The sequence below is a fragment of the Triplophysa rosa genome, linkage group LG21 (genome assembly GCF_024868665.1).
Source record: "Triplophysa rosa linkage group LG21, Trosa_1v2, whole genome shotgun sequence".
Lineage (NCBI taxonomy): Eukaryota > Metazoa > Chordata > Actinopteri > Cypriniformes > Nemacheilidae > Triplophysa > Triplophysa rosa.
The window spans coordinates 12,414,512-12,436,735 of NC_079910.1; the positions used below are offsets into that span (position 1 = coordinate 12,414,512).

Here is a 22,224-nt window from a genome sequence, read left to right on the forward strand (position 1 = left end):
CATTTATAATATTATTGCTACCAGAAAGACTCGGGAGGCAAGATTATGTGACAATGAACATTTATTTAGACAACTGGTCAGTGACAATGTCGAAACTGGTAAAGTATATAGTTCTTTGGCGTATGCCCCGTCCATAGCTTGCATCCAGAGGGTCAAGGATTCATGTACTTCCTGCCTGATGATGAAGGCAGGGGCGCAGCCAACCCCCTTTGTGTTAATAGACGGGGGCCAACCTGGTGGTGGTGGGGAGGATGGGGGTAAAATCCAGAGGCTTCAACTGCAAACGCAAACAGAGAGTAAGTGGCGATCTTATATACTATAAGTGTTGGATGATGATTGGTTAGATGTTAATTGTATAGGTCTAAACGTAGTAGGTGACATGATATTGAGTCTTCCCGGCAGAACTTGCGCTGAAACTTACATATCTAGAAATCCGTCATCTATTTCAATTAAAAAAAATCTTTTTTTATTAAATCTATTACTCTGACTGCACGTTTATGCATATATTTATCTTCATTCGTTATACATATAATCTATTTGTAAAACACTTGCATACAGTACATATGGTGTGGCCTAGAAACCCTGTTTTAGAAACAAGTCTCTCTGTTTAATGACTTGATCTTTTGCCACATTATTCTCATTCTTGAAACTACTTCATGCATTGATAAGTAGTTATGAATGGCAATTTTCTGCAAGTATATTTTGCTCTAAATCTGTCATATGAGAATTGTAATAAAAATTTGACCCGTATCGGGATATGTATCGCATCGTGGCCTTGTATCGGGATGTGTATCGTGAAGTTGTTGGCGATACACAGCCCTACTGCGGAGTAGAAAGACGCATTCTGTGTTAATGGCCGGTCACTGTAGCTCACAGCACGCACAGGTTAAATTTCGGGAGCATATGTGACCAAAATGGTCGCAATTTCGGGCCCTGACTTGTATATGTTATGGTTGTGTTTAGTGTTATATTATTGTGGGAATGTTCATATACTATTTGTAAACAATTCTCAGGATCTGTTGTTTACCTGAAAACTTTAGGAAAAAGGGTAGTTTTCTCTCATTTTTAAACAAAAAAATCCATTCAGCCCTGTTACACTTACGTTCATTCCAAAGTTTAAATGTCACAAAATTTACACAAAAAAATTTCACCACACAGCATTGATCACAGATAATATTTTTGAGCTCTGGCCCAAAAAGGATTTAACAAAAATGAATAAATAAAAATTAAAAATAATAATTGATGAAGAAATAATTGATTTTATGATATATAATGTAAGAATGATTTTATACTGTAGCAGTTGAATTGAAGTAAAGGATGAAAACAAATGTGTCATCTGTAAGCGTTTTTGGGAAAAAAGGCATGATTTTGTTTAACTTCTAAAGAACTCAATAAAGTAATAATGAATAAAATATATGTCTTTAATAACCTGCTACAAAATATTTTGTTTTAGTGAACTACATGAAAGCTTCAAGACGCTACATGGAACATTTACAAAAATGCGCCTTACATATAAATTCAGATGCATCAAGATCTGTTCATCTGTATTCACCATCAAATCTCAGAACCAAAAATAATCTGTCTCTGAAGAATGAGATGACCTCACCCACATAATCCAGAGCTCTAGAGCCGTCTCCATCATCAGAGAGTGAACGTGTATTTCTCGGAGACCCTCAGAGTTTGATCAGACTCATCTGAAGTCAGCAGCAGTGATTCACTCTGGCTGTCGGCCGTGACTCACACCACAGGCTGCGGGGGAAGCTTGAATCGAGTGTATGTGTGTGAAGGGAAGGGAAGGTTGATGAGTTATCTTGGAAATAGGCACAGCCAATACATTTAAAGTTAATTTGACAAAAACTGCACACAAATGAATACTCTGCATCTGTATATGCGTTTTGTTATATACATTATAGTCTCAGTGGACCGTTGGCTGAACATCTGATGCATAAGGCACACTTTTCTGGAAACACTTCAGCATGTTCGAAGTCGAAGTTTTTGAATTTTACAGGATTTCCTGGAGATGTACGTGTCACGTTCTTTAACGATCCGCCCTTGGAAACAACACAAAGCCATCTGTTCGGAGAAGTAAGCTGTTGTGTGTACAACGGTTGCAATAAGAATTCATCACAAACGATTAAATGCTTAATTCTTAAAAGAATGTGAAGATTACGGCATAAACCTATAAACATTGTTGTTGCTGTTAACTTTTGAGATGTTCGTGAATGTACACCGGTCTGTTATGCAGGACATTTCCACGCCTAAACATGACGCGGCACAAAACGAAATGTGATTGGTTGCTTTACCTGTCAGTCATAAGGCCTCTTGGGCGGGACTTGCCCAATGAAAGTGGCCACCTTCAGTATAAAGGACTGGTTAAGCGATATTATATTCATTATAGCGTTTTATAACAAGGTGAAGAAATTTTTGCTATGCTTATTTATCTCTCGTTCTATTATTCGTAAACCTTTACTTGTGGAAAAAACAATAATACTTAAGATTTATATATTTTTATATTTAGTGAGAAGAGTCCAAAACAAAACCTCCAAAGGTCTAAGCAGTACTGCAGCATTGATGTAAAGTTTTTCTACTCATGTTGTAACATTGATAAGGATATGAAAAGGATAAGTGTTGCTGTTTATATGGAGCTCCACCCAAAAAGTTCATCCTTCTAAAAAAGTAGTCCCACAACCGAAAGGGACATTTTTTGGTGTAAGATTGATTATACGGTTTAAAAAGCACATTTCTGTGTCTTTACTTTCATTGTAAGCATACTAAAGAAAACACAATTTTTTTGTGACTGTTACGCCCCATGTCTCGAAAAGGACGTAACAAAAACGGGGACACACAAGAAAGTGCAAATAATGTACAAAATTTATTAACAGAGCAATGACACAACGCATAGGCCGTCACAGTGACTAACTGAAACCATTTGTGTCTGGTATAAAGTGAATGTCACCGATGCTATCAATAGAGATTAAGATGTTTTGAGCGCTAAACAATCCTTAAAGGGACAGTTCACCCAAAAATAGCAATTCTTTCATCATTTATTCACCCTCATGTCATTCCAAACCCATATGACTATCTTCTTCAGAACACGTACATTTTTTTGAAGATTGTTGGTAACCAAACAACACTGGACCCCATTGACTTCCATTGTATGAACACAAACCCACAGAAACATTTCTCAAAATACAGTATATATTTTTTTGTGTTCCACATAAAAAAACAGTCATGGCAGAATTTTGAATGTTTAAATGTTTGTAGCTCAAGCCAGTGAAGGTTTGTATTAAAACTGGACAGATCAAGGGTTTGTTGGGAGGAAGATTGACAGCGATGGTCCCTGTATCACTGTTTGAAATTCTGTCCCTCTTAAATGCTCTGATAAACTCTTTCCCAAACTGGGACAGTCTATTAAAAGTAATAACACTTTCTCACACACAGATATTGTTGAGAAAGTGATAAATCACTGTGGACTCTTAAGATGTCTCTCTCCTGCTCATAGACCTTTGAGCTCATCTGACACTCGCCTAAGGCGTCCACTGCCTTCTCTCTCCATCCTTCTATTTCATACACACACATATTCAAGATGGGGAAAAAAGAAATTGAATAAAGATTAATATAGATACTGTAAATGGAAGAAACTGGGCTGAGAAAGAAGTGAAAGGAATGGAAATTAAATGAAATTCATGACTTTAGGAAACCTCTAGCATCTGAATGAATATGTTATTGATTCTGCGTGGTGATATTTTACATTCTATTAGTTTGACCATCTTATCGAGCCTGATCTGAAGACATTAATAGCCTGTATTTCTAGGCAAAATTTTTATGAGCGCTGATTAAATCCACAGACATGGTAGGAAAAAAGGCTTGATAGAGGTCGACACTTTTAGGACGACTCGTCTCACTCCCTGGTGAGAAGACAAAACTTACGTCTATGGGACTCTATATGAAAGAAAAGATGTCAGAAGGAATAAGACATTATTAATGAAGCTACATTATTTTGCAGGAAAATGAAGCCTTATTTTAGGATCATTGAAATGTTTTTGCATTGTTATTATCATCATCATTACAACAGTACAAGGCAGTACAACAAATACCACAATAATAAAAATACAGTAAAAATTTCAATTTTAACACTGCAGCAAAATAAGTACATTAATACAAATATGACTCATTATCAGGCTAACAATGTAACAATGCAAACACAATGGTTCAAAAATAGACTCAATTGTCCTTCAACAAAATATTTTTAATTTCTTTCCTTTGATTTTAGGTTGAAATTAACATGTTGTTGACATGAGATGCACCCAGAGAGAGAAATAGACAGACTGAGGAAAAATGTTGCAATACTTCAAAGAAAGTTCACTTGACATTGCCTAGTGATGGCGTGTGTGCGTGCTTGTTCGCGCAACGCTTGTGTTTGTGTAGTGAGACCAAAACGACTTATCCGCGCAAATAAGCTCACTTTTATTTACCCAAATGAAAAAGATGTAAAATATCTGCTAATTGATTGTTTTCTGTCAAGTCAAGCTCATTTAGCTCAGGCACTTTATTTTGCCATGCATATTTTTGGTACAGAAATATTGTGGAATTAAAATTCGGTGTGGGATTCAGAATATTGAAATAAGCAAAGAAGTCCAGCTGTATAATATCTTTTTCCTACACAAGCCAGCGGTTTGTCTTTCCACAACAGATCGAAATATGTCCAGGAAGGTAATGATCCTAAAACTAATTTATTACGACACACTACAGAATGAACATTTCGGGTTTCCTGATGTAAGATATTAAGATGGAGATTTGATTTAACACAAACATGCTAAGTCTTTCATTTACATGATATTTCACAGAAATGCACAGTCATAACAGTTTAGTGAGAGTTTGGTCCTCCAAAACTTCTATTTCCTCTGAGGAAAGTGGTTTGGCCCAGCATTGAAACAGAATCAGGTTTGATTGGTCCAAAACCAATTTTCTGTTCCCCAATGTAATGAAAATCCATACCAGGGTTTCTCTAGGATTGCAGGATATGACATTTTAAAAACTCATTGTTTGCTATACTAGTTACCGAGTCCATGATTGTATATTTGATTTGTCATAATAATTACACTGAAGAGAAGTGTTATACACTCAGATTTTTCAGAAGTTGACACTTATAAGTTGATGCTAAGTTGAGACTGACTTAGTCTTCAGGGGCTGGTTGCACCAGCTGGATGTAAAAAAAGGGTGTAAGCCCAATGTCGGACTTAACTACGTCCAGACTTGTGATAAGTATTTACACCTGTTGCACCATCTAAAACTAAATTAGACAATAGAGAGATTTCCCAAGCTTCTCTTACCACAATCTCAGTTTTGACTCTCTTAGACATCTCTCATTTGTGTCTATTTTTGTTTCTCCTAAGGAATTTTAGGAGAAATATCTGATAAACTGCTGACACTTAATACAGAAACATAGGAGAATCACAACTATGTCTCCTAAGCTTAGAAAAAGCAACCAATGAGCAAACATTTTTTCCTCTGGGTTCTCAAGAGAAATATTTAGGAAGCAGGAGACTTCAGCAAAACTTTCCATTTGTTCTCATTGATTAGGAGAAATAATTGAGAAATTGAGACATTACAAAGATCCCATCTTTTTATGGGTTATTATGATACAAAAAGACATCTCAACTGTAATTTCACTCTGCTTAAAATTTTTGCATGCTTGTTTCGAAGCAGCTTCTCCAGACCTGATTGTGTGTGTGTGCGTGCGTGTGTGTGTGCGTGTGTGTGTGAGAGTGTATTTGTGTGGCACTCGATGCTGAGGGCGACCCTGGGGAGTCTAAAGGAGCAGGAAATGAATGACTGTCCCGATGGGAGTCTCATCCGTAAGCTCCCCAATACGCCGAAGCAGTCGTGATTTAGCACCTTTTACCTTCTGTCTCTCCCCTCCACAGGCCACTGCATTCATCCTAGTGTCACCAGCCTGCTTCCTCAGCACTGTGTGTGTTTCCACAGAGAAGGATATGAGCAAGCAAAGTGAGACACTGCGTTAGGTGCAGTGACAACTTAATAACAGAAAGATGGATAGTTGGTGTGTGTGTGTGCGTGCGTGCATGTGTGTGCGTGCGTGCGTGGCATATGCATAAAACAGATTTTCCAGAATAGCCCAGGGACTAATAAGGCGTTTGCCTCCTCAGCATACACCCTATGACAGCCTGTTGATGGTTTAAAAATAAAATCAATTAAAAAGGGTAAAAGGAAAATGAGACACTAGCGTTTTTGGAATGAATCAGTGCGAGTTCAGACGGTGTTGAAGGAGCTACTTTGAAACTGTACAGGCTGCTTATACCTGAAGGCTGCAGTTCTTAATGTTTTCCTTTTCTGTCGTCTTCTCTGTTTGACACATAAATGGAAGGTTTCTTTACATTCTTTACATGCATCGAAGTCAAATGATGTCAAATTGTAATTTTTTCTCGAAATCATACCAGACAGCTTAAATTATACATCATTATAAGCTCACTGTTGTGAATTGAGCTAGAAAGGTTTGAACACTTTTTTTATGTGCTTTCTCAATAACTGATTTTGTGAACTAAAATGCATTGCAGCTTTAAAATAGTTTTATTTTTAAAAAATGGTTAACTAAACTACAAGTTACTAACAAGAAGTATCAAACCACATTGAAGCCATTGAATGGTACAATATCAATTTAAATACATTGCATTTCAATTTGACAATGATTTTTTTGTAATGAATGGACATCTCTGTTATGATGACATTAATGGGAAACCTAATTTACAGTATATAAAAACATGGGAGCAATGAACAGCTGCATAAAACAAAATATTTTGATATAGTAAAAGTTGGCTGAACTGTCCAAATGAATGAATTTACTAGAAGAAATGATAAACCAGAATAAAATTTGCAATATGAATACAAATATGAAAGGACAGTTTAGAACACATTTAGGGGGCTGTTTATATGACAATTTCTTTTAACTAAAAACAGAAAACTTGGGTTTTGGGGGACTGAAAATACAAACATTTTGAAAAAGGCTTTTAAAGTGCACATTTTTGAAAACAAAGCAGTTGTCGTCACTATGTAAACTGCAAAACTGTAAAGCAAAACAAAAAGCTGATGCCAACTACTGGCCTGCATAATACAGTTTTACACGTTTTCACAGAGCCGTGTGAACGCAGACCGTTCTGACAACGTTGTGTGTATGAAACGTTTATAAAATGCAAACAAAAAACGTTGCCGTGTGTAGAGGGTTAACTTTCTGTAGATTTCCGCAAAGAATCAATAACTGTTGAGTAGTTTTAATTTTATTTAAAACAATGAATATACAATAATATATTAATATACAGTAAATCAATATGAATATAAATGAAATCTAAAATAAATAATTATATTATAACCAAACACAGACAGGAAGTTAACGTCCGGCGAGCGTGTGCGTCCGATGAAACCGTATATAAACGTACTTTTAATCATTCACTCGGCTGTACATCAGCTTGCGCACTACAATGTGACACAAAAGAAGTACTGTATCATTACTGTACCTCAACTTTTCCAGTATATCGGTTCTGGAAAAGCCACATCATTTTAAAAACAGCTAGGCTACAGTCTTTCTACTGAAAGATCACTGTTTTTACACACTGGTTTAGAGGACTATTGGTTTATTTTTGCGAGAAAGGAAAGTGACTGGACAGTGGAAAATGAAGACAGAGAGAAGAAAGCTGTGTGAGGGAGCAGGTGGGTTTTATCATGGCGGTTATTTCAGTTCGGCAGAATGACTCTTAAGCTTTCAGCCTTTCTTATGAGGTCATGGCATACAGCTGTTCTAAGACATTAAACTTTATAGCGTTTTTTACGGGATCGTGTGGTTTTTATACCAGAACATGACCACATCACAGCAGACGCATTATCCTTTTATAAATATAATCATCGCTATACTGTGTTTACTTTTCGTTTTAATTCTTAGACTAATATTTTAACCTTATAATTTGAGTATTTTTGGGGAATCTTTAAGGATGTATGTAACTAAATTTGTTTTCACACTTGGATTGTTTTCAAAGTTCCATCCCGCTCTATTTCACTGTTCACATTGTATAATTTGGCTCAAAATTATAGTACATTTATATCATCAAAGTTACCATCTCAATGGCTGTGCTCTAGACCTGTAGACTCTGTTTCGTCAATCTGATGCAGTATATCTCAACCACACACCTGGTCTCTTATGATTTTTTCTTTCCACTTCAGCCAGATGACAAAGTCGAGAAAACCCTGGGATCATAGGAAAGGAGAATTGATATCTGGAGGAATGTGAAAGGCTGAGCTCTCCACCACCGTCTCTCTCTTTCTCTCTCCCTCCGCAGGGACTGGATCTTGTTTCTGTGGCGCCTGGGAGACTCTGTGTTAGTCTCCACTGCCTCCTCTTGCTCTCTCCATCCCTTACTTTGTTCTGCTGTCTTTACACTTTCTCGATCTCCTGGGGTGCATTTTACTATTCCTGTGTTACAGGGCTTGATTTATGCGGGGTCTTATCTATACTGTCTGCTTATTATTTACATACGCTTTTCAGAATCTGCAAGATGTTTATCTTTTTAATTAAAGGAATTATAAAATGTTGTTTATTCTGACGAAGCTATTTCTACATACAGATATATGCATAGATTGTAATTATATTGATAATTTTTCAAAAGATTACATAGCCTTAGTAACTGAGCAGAAATAATAAATAAACACACAAAAATAAGAAATATTGTCATCATTTATTCACCCTAAAACCTGTATACAGTATAGTTGTTCTTCTGTGGAACAAAAAAGAAGATATTTTGAGAAATGTCTCAATGGTTTTGTGTCCATACTGTGGAAGTTAATAGGAGTTAGTGTTGTTTTGGTGGATCACTGAGTGTTTGTAGCCTTTTGCACGAGTCACTGGCCTGTCTTGAGCAGTGAAGCTGTGCAGTGTTCTTCACATAATGCCTTCATGCTTTGTAGTTTCCCAGCATGCTTTGCACTTTTGAGCTCTTCCACACAGTGGCTCTATTAAGATGCAACTGTGCTTCTTAGGACAGCTGAGGGATTTATACTGGACCGGAGAATACAATATTCTAAACCAATGGTATGTTCAAATTTAAAAGAATATTTGCCTGAATGTTAAAATATATTCTGTGATGTTATTTTTATGATATTATATCTAACTTATTTTGCGAGTGGGATGTAAACACAAAAATCTGTGGTCCAAAACGTTCATACAGTATTCTAAATATCCATCATGTCTCGACATCTGCATGCTGTCGGTGTACACTGTAAAAAAATGTCAGTCCCCTCTGACATGTTGCATCTACAGAATTCAACTGCATCGTTTTCAGTTGAATTTTGCAATCTTTCGTTTTGTAAGAAAACGCCTGTTGTGATTCAAGTGATTCATTTATGAAACCTAAAAAATTTTAGTTGGGCTCTGAATATTTTTTTGTGTATGCACGAATTTCTGAGCACACATACTAAAACACAATACCAGAATACATCAATTTGTACCAGAAAGACTCGGGAGGCAAGAATATGTGACAAACATTTATTTGACACTGATTGGCATAAGGTGCAGCTATGGTAATATATAGTTCTTTGGCGTAGGCCCCATCCTTAGCTCGCATCCAGAGGGTCGCGAAGTCCTGCACTTCCTGCCTGATGATGAAGGCAGGGGTGCAGCCAACCCCCCTGGGGTTAATGGACTGGGACCATCCTGGTGGTGGTGGGGAGGATGGGGGTTATTATCGGCAGCTTCAACTGCGAACGCAAACATAGTGTAGTGGCGATCTTATATACTCCAAGTGTTAGATGATGATTGATTAAATGATGATTGGTTAGATCTATACATTGTAAGTGGCGTAAGATTGAGTCTTCCCGGCAGAACTTGCGCTGAAGCTTACATTTCACAAAACAAAATTTACCCCGGTTTATCCCTGTCACCCAGCTCGTCCTTGCTGGAAATATGCCCATGATGAAGGGTTAACCACTTTAGGCCCTATATCTCCATTTAAACCTCGGTGCTAAACCTAGCGCTAAGCTAAGTAGCTCTGGTGCTAGCATATTGATATAAGATCTGCTACTGGAGCACTAATGACCAGGCTGATTAATAATGCATAGCATAACCTCGTCCGGATCAGCCTAATTGCTGTGATTTGTCACTCCCGGTAGAGAAGGGGTTTAAAGTGAAATCCATACCCTGAAGTGAGGGATGCAGCACACGTGGCAGAACGTAGCTACACACGAATACTTACAGGACACGGAAATGTGGGATGTGCTATTTTGTAATGAATAAATTCTGATCTGAATTGAAAATGTGAGGGTTAGTGGTGTTTCACGTGTATTATAGGAGAAAAATAAATCATAAGTGAGACCTCTGTAATATCAATTTTTTCTCCTTTAACACAAAAAAAGTTTTTAAAATGAATTTAAATTTAAGAGAATAGCGGACTCTGACCTCCATATAATGTTGAGGATACGGAGGAATGATATCTTTGGGATCACTTTAAGAGCAATTTTTCCAGCTGATGAAAGATTGCCAAATCAATACCATCAAAATCCATTTCATCTTGAAGGTCTCACGCATTAAAACCGCTGTGTACAAGCTTAGAACATAATGTTATCATCCGTTGGAGTGGACACTAGTATAGATAATCACTAGCCCCCACTGACTTCCATTCTATGGACACAAAACTCAAAATATATTTTTTTGTGTTCTGCAGAGGAAAGAGTCATATACAGGTTTTAAACAACATGAGAATGAACAAATGATGATGCTTTTTTATTTTTGTGTAAACTCTTTAAGAGAGTTAAAAGAGCAACCTTTTAGAAGTAAAATGGTTTCTGTGTATCAACAAAATGCATGCAGTGTTGATAAACATTGAGTTAAAAACATCCATTTAACAACATAAACCAACTTTTTTGGTTGAGGAAAAGTTTATAGCCTGTAATGGGTTTTACACAAGCGGCAACCTTCCGATCTCTCTCGTGAAGCCAACACGGAAGTGACTTAAACTGCAATTCATCGACTGGCCGCTAGAGGCTGGCTCCAAAACAGAGCAGAATCTCATTGAGGGTGAAATTTTTATGACTTCCCCTTTAACTTATATTAAGCCTTAAAGTTCTGCAAATCAGGTGCGTGGCCACTTGAGTGACAAGTGGTTTCAGCAAACCAGGTGCCTCAGCTCCAATCACTTCCTGCCTCTTTGCCCATTTTCGATTTTTCGGGAGTGACGCTCAGCTAAGATGGCGACTTCCGACTCCGCCCACTTTAAGCTTCTAAAAAGCTCCTCAGAAACCTACGGGTCACGTCACAGACACTATGTCCATGTTTTATACAGTCTATGGTTTTACATTATACAAACCTGCAGATGCGTGTGTTTTATATTTCCGGATTTCACAAACAGATAATTAATTATCACTTGTACGCTTGCAGTGAATCTCCTAATTCTTCATTTACATCAAATTTAGCATTTATTCCTGTCAGTAAGCTGCTGAATGTGTCAGCTCTGAGCTGACCACCTGTTAGCAGTACCACTGTATCCAGATCATGTCTTTAATTCCAGTTTGTGCAGCATTGTAATTGGCTACACGCCAGTGCACTGACCCCAGGTCAGCTGCTCACCGTCATGAGTCACAGCGCAGACAAAATTACAGCTAAGCACAGTCTCTATGTGTCTGATAGCACCCTGGAGGGCCAATTACTCCTTGTTTAAACGGCTGTATTGACTGATCCAGCATCAGTGCAGAAGCAGAGAGAGAGGTCATAGAGTGTGCTGGTTTGAATTTCGCAGTTTTTCACAGATTCAAGGACTGAGGGGGAATTTTGCTGAGTTTGTAAAAGTGTTTGAGCGACTTGATGAAGAAGAAACGCTCACGCTGTCTCATTTCCCAGGTGTCGTTGTGCGGAGGGTGGCAGGTTGATGGTGGGAGGTACAAATGAGTAGGAAGAGAAATTTTGCTGAGGTTTGTGTGTGTGTACTCAATTGCGACATGATTAATCTGCAGTAGAGGTTTATGTGTTGTAGAACTGTGCTGTTTAGGGAACTTTATTTACCGGTAACACTTTACAATAAGGTGCTATTTGTTAACAATAGTTAAAGATCCCCTGTGGTGAAAATCAAGTTTTTAATGTTGTTTATGTGGTGTTTTTAATGTGCTTTAAGACAAACCATGTGCAAATTTTTCTTTTTAAACCATTGCTGAGTGTTTTCTTTATAAAACTGCAGTTTACCAAAGACAGATTAAAAAATGCGGTTTGAAACTGCCCCAGCTAATGACGTCATAAACGACTAATGACGACTGTAACCAATCACATCAGCTCATTTGATCGCTGTGGAGCAGCAGTTTGAAGCATAAATATGCAAAGATGACACAGATTCGGGCTAAAACAGTCGCTACACTGTTGTGTCAGCTCTCAGTTTCACTTTCAGTTTTAGCAGCTTCTGAACTGTCGAGTGTGATTGAGTGGAGGCTGGGCTAATTTGCATATTCATGTATCTGCGTATACTTAATGAAGCTGAGGTGTACATTCAAGCTATTTGAAGACAGGAACAATTATTTTCACAAGAACAAACGTTTAAATATGTAATTTTGATGGTCAAAGATTAGTTTTAAGGGATAAAATTATCGACCACACGGGGGATTTACGCATTAGCTAACATGAACTAACAATGAACACAATACTTCTACAGCATTTATTAATATTAGTTCATGATAATTTAAACATTTACGAATACATTTTTAAAATCAAATGTTGTAAATGTTAACATTAGTTAATGCAGCATGAGCTAACATGAATAATTGTATTGACATTAACTAACATTACTGTTTAGCGTGTTGACAAAATGTATATGCTCTCCTATTGTAAGTTGCTTTAGATAAAAGCGTCTGCCAAATTAATAAATGTAAAAATGTAAATGTAACAAGAATTAATAAATGCTGAAAAATTATATTGCTCATTCTAAGTTGATGTTAGTCAATGCATTTACTAATGTTAACAAATGTGCAGGTGTAAGATTCGCCTCTTCCTTTCTCACGACAAATGGGAGAATTTCCTTTCGTTCGTTCTTTTAGTGTTTCCTTCACTTTCTGTTCAATTTTTCTTTTTTTTCTTTCACTTTCAGCCTTTCAATAGTTTCTTAATGTGTTTATTTTATAATTTATTTATTTTTTATTATTTTGTCCTTGTGTTCCTTAATGCTTCTGTTCTAACTGCCTTGTTCATTTACTTGCATTCTTCAATTCCTTTCTCCCTTTCTTTCTAATACACAGTTGCATTAATACTCATGGTGTGTTCCTGCTGACATTTTCTCTCTATACATCATAATCCTGTCTGTCATTTACTGGCATTTCACTGAGTCTCTGGAGACTAGACGATCTCACCAACACTACCACACACACACACACACACACACACACACACACACCGCTCCATGTGACTATAAGGGACAGATTAGAGATGATGAATAGGTGGGTAATGGCAGAAGTGTTCACCCTATAGCCTCTACTCTCAGATTCATGGCCCACCATATAAGTAATGATTTCATCAATAGCCCAAGGGCCAGAGAGGCAGCGTTAATCATCGCTGTTAACCCATGCATTAATTCTCTGCATTAATTTACCATAAACTTTAGGCCGTATTATGAAGACTAATTTTCATATGAATGATCTGCTTAGATATTCACCAAAAGATAAATAATTTCATCCCAGAAGCATTTAGTATGAATTAGTGGATGGTGGCTGTATCCCAGTATGTAACGCTATCTATGCTATACTGTATGCCAGATTCCTGATTACTGTCTCAAATTATAGTACAATATCCTAAAATAGCCTGTATAATATTTCCAGATGATCTTTAAAGTAGCCATGCTTTTTCTAGACTAATGGCCCAATTCCACGCACATCGTTTTGTGATTTTTATATGAACCTAAATGTTAAAGATAAATTAAAGTACACTAATATATTGAGCTAGATACTCTACCAACACTTACATGCAATGCAAGCATTACACAGAGAGGGATGCACATTTATGATGATTTATGTACTATGTGCCATTATTGGTGTACTCAAGAGTATAAACCACACACACAGAGTAGTTACTTTCCCTGTTATTTTGCTCCCAGTGGCTTGAGATATTAACCTGGTTTGCACATAAATCGATGTATGAAAAATTTTAGGTAATTAGCCTTTGCTTGTTAGAAGCCCTTATTCTAGCTGGGGTAATATGAGGTGAGGTCCCATTAAAGAGAGAATAAAGGGAAGGAGAGAAGACCCTGTGTTGCACAGTGGCACAAACATGGCAGGCATGAGCATAGATATAAATACTAGATGCCTGTTTCTATGGGCCGCTATACGTTGGTCGTCCGTCATATTGAAATCAAGCTGACTGTGTATGATTATGAAAACATATTTATTGTTTGTAAACTCAAACATTGAGTTTCTGCTACACTAACACATGACAACAACGAAAGGTTATTTAATTTTTCAAGGAATTTAAATCCCTGTGGTTTTCACAGCCATGGCTGCGCAGTGCAGTGCCGAGGCATTCTAGTCAACTGTGAGTGACGTTAGTGGACCGTTCCAAGATGGCGGACATGCCTACGTTCCTGGAGCGCTTGAATTCGGCATCTAGTTATATATATCTATGGGCATGAGCGATGTGTGGGTTTGTGTGTGTTAGTCTATGAGCATCTGTCTCCTGATATTGTAATTAATGAAATCTAATGGGAGGGTGAGTAGATGTTATGTTTAGAGGGAATAGAATTACAAAACAACAACAAGGCAATGAGGTATCTAAAACCGCCGCCACACGAGTGAACAACATGAGTGAAGACTGTTTTCTTGCTGTAGGGTTATGGGTTAGAAACATAAACTTTGTTTTATAAGCTTAAATTACACTAAAGACACTTTGTCCAGCTCTTGGACACGCACAAAGAGAATCATCAGTCTTGTTACCTTAAACCAAACCTTGGGGTTGATCCATCGTCCTACAAAGCAACAAATGTTTTGGTAGACAAGTCATTCGGGTTGGGACTTGCTGTAGTAGTTGGATGTACACCAGGTTGTAAGTTAGTTTTAGGTTGGGTGTTAAGTGTGCTTTATATGCAGAATTAATACCTGTTCCAAGCACCTAGACGTATCGCATGTCTGAGACTGAATCTTATGGCTAGTTAAAGGCACAGTAGGTGCAATGTGGAAAGTCTTGACTAGTTTCTGTGGGACAAAAACTAAAAACTAATGAGACTATCATTCATCTAACATACTGTACAAGCTACAGATCAGCAGGGTTCAGGCATAAAAAAGAATGAGAAACCACCCCAATCCTTTAGATATACAGGTATAGAGAACTTACTGATTGGTTTCGATTAAGCTAATTTTTTTTAACTGTGACACCGAGAAACTAAACCAAGGTAATCCATAGACAAAACAAAGCATGAAACAGACTGGATAAAGCATCAAACAAAGACCGGCCCCAAACAAAGGAAACACTTGGGTTTAAATACACTGGGGTAACAAAGGAAACAAGAAACACCTGGGGAAACTAATTAACAAGAAAAACTACAAAGGACTACAAACATGGCACACAACAGGAAATAACATAAGAGTCCAAAATAACTGGGAAACACAGAACAGATTTGTGACATGAACATATTATTGACATATTATTGAACGTATTGTTGAACGTATTATTGATACAGTTACACATAGAACATGAAGGAAAGGAGCGGTGCTTCGTTGAGTGTTATCTTTTGTCAAATGTATTATTTTGGGGTCAAAATTATAGATTTTTCTTTTATGCCAAAAATCATTGGGATATTAGGGAAAGATCATGTTTCATGAAGATATTTTCTATTGAATTTTTGTGAGTGGATGGAGCAAAATGGCGAACAAAATTGGCCGGAAACACACCTACAAACTTCACTCGCTGCTGCCCGCTCTTTGGGATTTACCCACTCAAATTTGGTATCTATGTAAATCTTAAAATTTCAGATTTCGGGTTAATCTACTCCCCACAACATCATTACAGCAGTAAGCCCATAGAGAGCGGTAAAACAACCTGTTTCTTCTTAGCAATGGCCTTCTACAGCACCTCTGATTAACATCTTCAAGGGCTATTTTTTCCATTTTTCGATTTTATTGCACCCTCATATTCCAGAGTTTTAAATAGTTGTATCCTATTCTAACAAAACATATACCAATAGAAAGCTTATTTATTCAGCTTTCAGATGATTTCAGTTTCGAAAAAATGACCCTTAAGGTTTTGTTGTCCAGGGTCACATTTGTCATCTATTTTTTTGGAGACAGTAAATATAAGTTTGTAACCCTAGTAACGCAAATGATGTCTCAACTACTGTATTAGAACATGTCAGCGGCGACACACATTATGTGCAATGAACGTATCTGTGTCTAGTCGTAGTTTTAAATGGTGTAACAGGTGTAAATATTATTCACAAGGCATAGGGCTTACTCATCCTTTTTACATCCAGCTGGTGCAAACTGTCCCAGATGACTAAAATTAGTAATTGTAGCTCTTGCAGTATTAGTAGCTTTTGCACTCCACTTGGTCCTGGGACACTTGCCTCACTTGACCAATCCAGTCCTGCTTCAAAACATTTTTATAAGCAAGCTCAGAATGTGAGAGAACTAATGAAATATACAGAAATAATAAGATGAAAGGCTCTTTGTGCACGGTTGGATTAATATTTCACACTTTAGTGATTGAAGAGAACATAGAGTGTATTGTAATTAGTTTTCTCTACAGCTTCTCGCTGAGAAACGAATAGGAGTGTGGCACATCATTAAAACGCAAACACGCAGATGCAGAGAGAGAGAGAGAGAGAGAGAGAGAGAGATGTGTGAATGTGATTGAGTTTGACAGCTGACGATGAGAGAGACACAGCTTCAACAGTCGGTCAGTAATGAAATCCCTTCACAGGATCCCATGACAGGGAGAGAGAGAGAGAGAGCTGTTAGAGTGATTTATAACAGCACTGTCTAATCTATATTTCCATGCAGTGTATATGAGATATGAGTCTTTACAGTTGCTTTGGTAAACGGTAAGCATTTAAAGGGATAGTTCAACCAAAAATACAAATCTTGTCTTTATTTATGCACTCATGTCACTCAAAACACAAGAGAAGATATTTTGAGAAATGTCTCAGTGGTTTTGAGTCCATAAAATGGAAGTCAATGTTGTTTGGTTATCTGCGTTTTTCAAAATATCTTTTGTGTTCTGCAGAAGAAAGAAAATCATACAGGTTTGGAATTGACATGAGGGTAAATGATGAAATAATTTTTATGTAAACTATCACTTTAAAGGGACTTTGGTAAACAGTAAGCATTTAAAAGGACAGTGGAACACAAAAATAAACGTTTAATTAAAGTGGTCTTTAAAACTTATTCGATAGCTTTGTGTGAGGAATACGTTTAAAGGAGTAGTTCAAATAAGCCCCCATTGACCTTCCATAGTCATTTCTATCCCTACTATGGAAAGTCAATGGGGACTTATTTTAAAGCGAACTACTCCTTTAAATTTCCCAGACAGTTTGCAACATGAATATAAGAAAGTTATGACAAAATGCACATTTTACCTTTTAAATGCATGTTTTGCCTGCTTTCTATTTTCATTTAAATACAGTGATAGAAAAATATGTTCTTCCACACTGAAATGTGACTTGCGTCCCTGCACAATGTGAGAACAGCTTATTCTTTCTGAATCAAGCCTGAAGTCTTGACTGTACAGGTGTAAGTAAATGCTACTGCACTAAATTGAATTTGGATGGAAAGGCTGTGTGTGGAATACAAGGCACTCCAGACGGTCTGTCATGAGGAGCTGCTAATCTGTTTATGGCATAGTGGAAAAAATGATCATTTGTGAGAGGGGGTTTTCACTTCTTTCCTCTCCTGAACAAACAGATGGTGAGGTTGTTGACAGGAAGCTCTACGTAGTGTAAAATGCATTTTGAAGGGATGACCCCGTTGATATTTATGGATATTCATACGTATATAGATGTTTGCTTCTTTGTGCAAAATCTAAAATGCAAATATACGACTGCATTTAAATTAGGGATGTCCAGATCCGATCACGTGATCGGAAATCGGGCCCGATCACGTGGTTTCAGACTCGATCGGAATCGGACGTTACCTCCCGATCAGGACTCGGATATATATGTATACATATTCTCATTATTTTTTTAAACATAGTTATGCGGTGGCACAGAGTTAGACCCCTTGACTCCACACAGAAACAGCAACGCGTGCGGCATGACATCACTTTGTTTCAGAGACGCTATTGGTTAAATGCCGGCAAAGTAGAACATGGAAGCAGCTTGAAGTGGAAAGCGCGATTATGTCTGCTTTCTGGAGGTATTATAAAGTTGATGACAACAACATTGCCATAGCAAACTGTGAGATATGTAAACTTGGGATTGCAAGAGGTGGAAAGGAAAAGGCTGTGAAGAATTTATGTTATTTATTACTTGATTGTTCAAGCTACCTCACAGAAGTGCTCTGTTTGTTAACAGAGTTGTTGAATGTTAAAATAAGGTGAATTAAATAAAAAATAAGGAACATCCTGGATCTGTTTCTTCGTTCTTCTTTATTCTTTTTTTATGTATTATAGAAGTATCGGATCGGGACTCGGTATCGGTAGATACTCAAAATCAAATGACTCGGACTCGGACTCGAGGGCAAAAAACCTGATCGGGACATCCCTAATTTAAATTGTAAATGGTACGTTTTATGTATGTACAATGCTTCATGAATATAGCTGCTTACAACTCAATGCTACAAGTAAATGATTGAGAATTAAATAATGGAGAAATAATTGGCACTCTGCCACTGCAACTAAATTTAATTGTCATAAAAGCTCAACAATTATGAAATATATGCTAAACATTGTCTCTGTTACAGTGAATTATTCATGTTTGTTTCAATGGTGTGATGAGTGTATGCACGCTGTTATGATTCTGGCACATCTTTATAAATCACACAGAACAAAATGAATTTATAATATCAAATAGATTGATGCTCTGTGTTTAATAAATGTGATAAACATATTTAATGAATTTCATTTGTTATAAAACCACAAAACCCAACTGAAAATATCCATTTCATTAATTTAACATTCTGTGAACATGATTCATGAAGATTAGCGAGCGTATACATGCGTGCAAGAACCACACTGCAGTACAGTAGCTAAACTTGAGAAAATAGCCCTAATGATAGAAATAACCCCAAATAAGACATATCATTTTTTTAAAGCATAAACATCAGCATTTTCCAAAATTATGGTTGATAGGTTCCTAAAAAGTGAAGACTGATAGGGGAAGCGTGATAGCAGTAGAGAGCTTTGTGCACTCCATCACATCCATCCAGTCTGAATCTTACATCTTCACCCACACATGTACACGTTTCACTCATTCTCACCCTGCTCTCAACACACAACACAACACACAGACACAAAATGCAAATACACATTAACACACACGCACACAGTCTAAACCAGCGTTGTGGGCAGGTGTCCTTTTAATCACACTTCTCAAGAGTGATTGACTGCTCCTTTGGTGATGTAACAAAATCCCACTGCTGCTGCCTCAGAGCACAAACACACTTACAAACACACACATACACATTAAATAAGAGCGATACAAGGAATAGAGGCTTGTCATTCTCGCTGAATAACGCTAATCTCGTCTGCTGCTCCGGGCGCAACACTCCAGCCATTACGCAACTGTATATGGGTAGTTGACAAATAAACAGTCAGTGTGTCCTGTGGTGTGACAAAAATGTAGAAAAAAACTAACAATGAAGATAAATCTCTTCTTCTTTCTTTGGCACAAGTTTAAAAATTTCAGCCAGAGAAGAAAATTCACATGAAGAGCTTATTGAAACATCCAGTTTGACACATCCGGATGCAAGAAAACACCCTCCCCATCCCACGATTTTTTATTAAAACAAGTAATCCCGCGAGTAATCTAGAGCGAGAAACGCGACGTGCACACACCATTAGTTTTCATATTGCTAAATCCCTTGTACAATCTATTCTACATATACTCAGCTGGTTATGGGCACGAATGTATGGGATTCCTTTTGTGCCAATAAAAATGAACGCAATCTTTTAAAAAGTAAAGACAGAATTGCTACTGTACAGGAATACAACTTTTAGCGATTTTCTTTATTATCTGAATTACATTCATTTACCTGAGGGTGAGGAGGACGATGATGAGGAGGAGGACGCTTGGATCCACACCGCGCATGATTTACCAACTTCAAATACCAATTACTAATATACTAACTAAATAAGAAAGTAGTTTTAAGTACAAACAATAAAGATAACAGCATGCAGATCGTTCTCTAAGATTCGTTGCCCTGTACTGCACTGTACTGTCTTCAGTATCTACTTCTTTGTCAGGGAGCTGTCAATCAAAAACTCACTAGCCAATCAGCGTAAAGCGGCCATAAGTCCTGCCTACACGTGAGATTTGTGCCAGAAAGGCGAACGAAAAATTGAGAAGCGTAAACGAAAACTCTGAAAGCGCAAATGAAAAATCTAGCAGCGAATTCAAAACTATTATTTGCAAAAACGAAACTTAGAAAATTGTTAAGAAAAATAGCAGTTTATTTGAAAATCATGTCACTTTCTTGCAATTGAGTTTATTGTTTTCATTATCAAAGTGTTTATTTTCTTTCTCATTGTATATTTTTGTTCGTTTTTTAAAAGTTTGCGTTCATTCTTATTGGTACAAAAGGAATCCCTTACGAATGCACATTGTGATTAAACAGCAGTATATTACTACAAAGTTGACTAGTATTCATTTGAGAATTACCTGTCCCTATTTGTCTCTTCGAAAATGACACACACACCTTACATAAGCTAACATCTACTCCCTTGTGAGAGCTGAAATAGACTTGATGGAGTGAGAGAGGTGTAGAGGAGGTGACAGAAGTGTGAGAGAGAGGGGAGATGCAGGGCAGGATGTCAGAGCGGAGGGCACTTTGATTCTCTCAGGCATCTGTTCCTCCGGTGTAGGAACCCTCGTCTTCATGAGCCTTCAGCAAAGGGCATCTGTCATTTCGAATCACGGAGAGAAAGAGCAAAAAACAGAATCGATTGAGAAGTTGTGTGTGTGTGTGTGTGTGTGTGTGTGTGTGTGCGTGCGTGCGTGCGTGCGTGTGTGTGCATGGAGAAAATGGTGTGTACCGAGACCTCATTTTCACATCAGGGCCATGGGCTTGTAGTGTCTTAGATCCTTGGTAACACATTCTCTTTTAAGAAAGAAAGAAAATAAAGGAAAGAAAGTCCTGAGGCCAGAAAGAGTGAAAGAATGACAGTTTGGCTTTCTGCAATGTCACATGTGCATGAATGTGTTTTAATGTAGTTCATTCAAAAATAAAATTGTATGATTTTCTCATCCTCATAATACAGCAAAAACAGTATATGTGGTGAAATGCTATTTTTTTAACATGATCATCTCGTATGCTGCCCCATAGACTTTCATTGTAAGTGTCACATTGTCGCATGTTGTTTGGTTTAGGGCTGCAACAACTAGTCGATAAAATCGATAATAATCGATAATGAAAATCGTTGTCAATGAATTTCATTATCGATTAGTTGGTCTGTGAAGTCATTTATGCGCAGTTATAAATCAAGCGCGTCTTCTTCCCTTTTAAAATGACCATTTTAGATGTGAGTCTCCGTGCAGCATGAGCTTCACAGTTTTAAAGTCAGATGTGTTTCTCCGTGAACGCCTCTCTCCGTGCAGCCTTAGCTGCGTTGTTTTTTGGTCAGATGTGTCTCTCCGTGCGGCACAAGTTGCGCATTTTTTAAGTCAGACGTGTTTTGCATGCATCTCTTCAAGCCTTGCAGTTTTAAAGTTTAAAGGGGAGAGGTGTTTTAAATGACAAAATTAAAGATTATATTAGTAAAACCCAATTTGTGGCTAAATACCCTGATTTGGGGGTTTATGTAGTTCACACGTAACGAAGGACATTTACTTGAGTACTGTACTTAAGTACACTTTTTGAGTATCTGTAAGTAATTTTTTCTGGATACTTTTTATTGTACTTCACTACATTTGAATGACATATATCTCACTTTTCATGCCACAAAAAAAAATTCTTTGGCCAACCATCCCCTCCCACGTTTGGGAGAGACTATTGACAGCTGTTTCTAATATGACCAGTGTTGGGCGAGTTACTCTGAAAAAGTAATTAATTACT

The 22,224-nt window shown here is 37.4% G+C and overlaps 1 protein-coding gene and 1 long non-coding RNA gene across 6 annotated transcripts in view; one reads left to right on the plus strand and one right to left on the minus strand.

Moving 5' to 3' along the window:
• sulf2b (sulfatase 2b) overlaps positions 1–22,224 on the plus strand; it is a 146,120-nt gene that overhangs the window by 69,124 nt on the left and 54,772 nt on the right. The gene's annotated exons all lie outside the window — the stretch shown is intronic.
• LOC130545611 (uncharacterized) lies at positions 24–20,400 on the minus strand. Its single transcript, XR_008961669.1, has 3 exons — positions 20,206–20,400; positions 1,607–1,761; positions 24–277 (listed from the first exon to the last, which is right to left on the minus strand). It is a non-coding gene; the product is annotated as an uncharacterized LOC130545611 (long non-coding RNA).